This window comes from Capsicum annuum, chromosome 1 (assembly GCF_002878395.1).
Source record: "Capsicum annuum cultivar UCD-10X-F1 chromosome 1, UCD10Xv1.1, whole genome shotgun sequence".
NCBI lineage: Eukaryota > Viridiplantae > Streptophyta > Magnoliopsida > Solanales > Solanaceae > Capsicum > Capsicum annuum.
In genome coordinates, this window is record NC_061111.1 from 113,137,007 (window position 1) to 113,141,671 (window position 4,665).

Consider the following 4,665-nt stretch of genomic DNA (forward strand, 5'->3'; position numbering starts at 1 on the left):
GTATTGATAGTCCTTTGTTTGACTCTATTTATATCTCTATGAGTTCCTAGATGTTTTTAATCAACATACTTTGTCTTCCTCCTGAGCATGATATAGACTTTTGTTGTTGACCTTAAGCCAGCCATCAAACCCATTTAGATTGCACCATATAGTGTGGCTCCTGCTAAACTAAAGGAGCTGGAATTTAGCTTCAGTATCTTTTGGGTAAAGAAGATCAAGTGTTTTGCTTTGGACTACTCTAGTTTTATTTGTGAAGAAGAAATACAGGTTTATGTGTATGTGTATCGATTATAGGCAACTGAATAAGGTGATAGTGAAAAATAGGTATCGTATGTCATGTCGTGAAGTATAGATATCGTATGTCATGTATCAATGATTCGTTTAACTATATATATGGTGCAGTTATGATTTCATATTGACTTGAGATCTGGCTTCTATCAGTTAAGGATTAGGGCAAAGGACATCCCTAAGACAACCTTTATGATATTCTACAACTGTTATGAGCTCTTGGTGATGTCTTTTGTGTTGACCAATGCCCCTATTTACATTCATGCATTTGATAAACCACGTATTCAGGCCCTATTTGAAATCCTTATTAATTGTGTTTATTAATGTCATCCTTGTTTACTCGAGGAGTAGGGAGGAGCTTAAGTAATATTTGTGAATATGCTCCATATTTCGAGAGATCAGTGGCTTTATGCAAAAATCTCAAAGTGCAAGTTCTACCTTGAGTTTGTAGTATTTTTGGGGAACACGGTGTCCATGGATGAGATTATAGTAGGCTTGGTGAAGATTGAGGCAATTCATGATTGATCTTCTTCTCTGAAACTCTTTTTGCTGCAGCGGCAGTGTTCACTTTCAAATTCTGGGTGCACTAAGTGGTGAAAAATGCATATCTTTATGAAGAACCTAATGGGAAAGACTATTACATTAGAGGTAGAATCATCTGACACCATCGAAAATGTAAAGACGAAGATTCAGGATAAGGAAGGTATTCCACCAGACCAGCAGGGGTTGATTTTCGCAGGTAAGCAACTCGAGGATGACCAAACACTAGCAGACTAAAACATTCAGAAGGATTCCACTCCCTACCTTGTCCTTTGTCTCCGTGGTGGTGCTAAGAAGCATGAGAAGAAGACTTACACTAAGCCAAAGAAGATCAAGCACAAGAAGAATAAGGTCATGCTTGATGTCCTCCAGTTTTACAAGGTTGATGATTCTGACAAGGTTCAGAGGCTCCGTAAGGAGTGACCAAATACTAAGTATGGTCCAAGTACCTTCATGGCTAACCATTTCGATAGACACTATTGTGGTAAATGTAGACTTACCTATGTTTACCAAAAGGATGGTGGTGATTAGATGAGTGTTAGTTTGCTCTATCGCTTCATATTAGTTGACTCTTTCGCTCGACGCAGAACTAGTTTTATCCACATTTGTGTCCCTATACTCTCCTAATGTCTTGTATGTGACAAGATGTAAAGAATTTGAATTATGGGATTATATTTGCAGCTTTATAAGAAGCTAAGGATTTTGTCTAAAAAAAGGAGGCGATTTGTTATTGGGCTAATCCCACATCTCCAATCGAGGTTTGTAACTTTATTGGGTTGGAACGTTATTATAGACGGTTCATTGAGGGATTTATCTCCATTGCAACACCTATGACCAAATTGACCAGGTAGAAGGTCCTATGTTAGTGGTTCGGTATATATGAAACACTCTTTCTAAAGCTCAAGGTCTTACTTACTTCAGCTCTTATTATGTCGCGCCCCAATTTATGAGTCATGATGACACCTACTCTATCCCGCCAGTTGGTAAGCCAAACTGTAACCCAAAGCTAAATGCAATGGGTTAACTTGGTGGAAAATTTCCAATCATAGACGAAAATGAACAACACACTTATAAATAAGCAAAGTGTTCCAAATAGATAAAACAATCAATACAAGATACCATCCCACGAACTTGTAGAGTCAGTACAAGAGCATCTAATAATTATAAAACTTAAAGACTTAGAATAGTCATCAACATCTGTCTCGATAACAAAGCACTGAATATCTAAAGATAGAAGGAACTAGGTGACTCCGACTCTAAGAGCTCACCCTATCTCTGAAAAATCAACACAGCAAGATCAACGATCAATAGCGACCACTAGTACTTGGATCTTCACCAAAAAGGTACAAAAGTGTAGTATGAGTATCAATATAATGGGTACTCGGTAGTCATCATTGTCTGACTGAGCTAAACCATGATATAAATATGATAAAATGCAAGATAACATAACTAAGTCAAGGTACAAAAACAAACATGAATTATCTTCAATATTGTTGTACATAATAAGTAATTTATTCAGAATACCAATATATCAAAAGGCATCAACACATGAAAACATCACCGTGCAATATAAGTAAATACATTGGAATAGTAATGCATCACAAAGCATCATACAAGCAATCACAAAATAAAAAATTGGCTCACATATGCTAATTGGTACGAAAAGCAAATAACTCATCATAGACTCACATACGCTTGGAGAGTACAATCAAAGATAGAATAAGGCAACCATTCATCGCTTACAAATAACCAACTTGTTATATAATCGTCATTAACAATTTATCATCAATCGGTCATTTACCAACATCAGATAATGTATCCACATTCCATATTTTACCAACATATAGAAACCTCATCATCAATACTCACTTGTCATTATTTGTTAGCTAACCATCTCTTATTAACTAATCTATTTGATTACTAGGCATCATATAACCTCTAGTCACCATTTAACAACTATTCACCACATCTCTACAAAATATTAGTTATCAACTAGCCAATATTTATCAACTAACCAATATGTATTAACTAATCATGCTTTACTAATTACTCCTTGTTTATCAACTAGTCATGATTGGTCGCTTATAATATCCACCACTAATCATTATTTATCACCAATCATTAACTATACCACGTTATAATCATTTATCACTAACCAACAATTATCTCTAATCCTCACAAATCAACTAATTATCGTTTTTACCACTTTCGGGCTATAACCGAATACCTAATATAAATATCATACCCAACTACATATAAATATATATATATATGTACGTATATATATAATATAATAGCCATACATAGGGCATAGCAGGACTCGAAGCAGTAGATTTACGCATAGGCACATCAATATTATCATTCATCGGCCTTATTTCATATCAATATGTCATCATAATCATCCTCCGGCCTTGTCGAGTATTGATATATCATCATAATCATCCTCTGGCCTTATCGATTATCAATATATCATCATAATCATCTTCTGGCCTTGTCGAGTATCAACATATCATCAAAATAATTCTCTGACCTTGCCTGGTATTAATTTATCATCATAATCATCCTCTGAAATCGACTTGGGTAGAATCAACATCACCATCATGTTCTGAAATTTAACTAGGTATATATACATATATATAGTAAATATCCGAACTCAAGCCGGTAGCCACATCATCATAGTTAGTGGCAAAATCAATAGCATAAGTGGTCATATAATCAAGCACCATAATTTCAAATATAATTAATAGCATAACTTCTCATATAATTAATAAGCATGACTTCTAACATAATTCATGGCATAGCTGCTAAAATCATCAATAGGGATGCTTTCTAGCGTGATTACTAGCATAATTTTTTAGCATGATCATAGTCATAAGCAAAATCATGAGAAATGACTTATCTATTGTATATTCAATGGCTTAACATTAGTATAAAAGATAGCTTATCAATAGCTTGAGCAATAGCTAATCCATGGCATAATCTATAGCTTATTAATAGCATAGTCAATATTATAATTTTTGACTCAGACAATATCATAGTCAAAGGCTCATTTAATGGTATATTTAGTAGTCAAATCAATAGTCAAAAGAATAGCATAATCAGTAGCTCGTCATAAGCTTAACTAATAAATCAACATATGGCATAATCGTTTAGGCATTACTTCCATAGTCGTTTATCATAACCAATAAGTACCAAAGATCCTCAATATTGCCTCAAAAGGGCATTCTCTAGGCATTTAATAAGTGTATAAGGGTTTCAAGAGAACTATTCATCAAACTTGAGTTAAGGTGGGTTGAAGAGCCCCTTTCTAAATCCCCAAAACACATTCTAAGGCAAGTTTGGAATAGTCTAAGGTATGTAAATCCACTCTTAAATGTATAGAAAGCAACAATTATCCCTAAGGTAGAGATTCTTCTCAAGCACTATAACTAAGTCCAATGGAAACTGCGACAATCTTTATTAGTATAAGCAACTAAGGCTGAACTTACTATAAGCATGAGTATCTAACGCTTTTTAATCTAATTTGAGTGATGTAAGGAATTCTCGTGCTAAGCATGAGTAATGAAGTCCAATTCACCTAACGCATAAGAAAACAAGCTAAGGGTTTCAACTTTATGAATTCAAAATAGCCTAAATGGTCCAACTAACCCAAGTCTTAGATTTCATCTATCCAACACCTAAAACCCATCCTAAATCTAACACAATATCATAAGAATACTATGAAATAATTCAATCTAACAAGAGAAAAAACTAGCCTACCTTGACATTGAAGAAAGATCAACAAACTGCTAACCACCATTTTTCCTTTCCAAGAAGCCTCGATGCCAAGCTATCATA

General features: G+C 34.6%; 1 pseudogene; it reads left to right on the forward strand.

Moving 5' to 3' along the window:
- The first annotated feature begins 888 nt into the window (after positions 1 to 888).
- LOC107855198 lies at positions 889 to 1,359 on the forward strand (annotated as a pseudogene).
- The last annotated feature ends 3,306 nt before the right edge of the window (positions 1,360 to 4,665 follow it).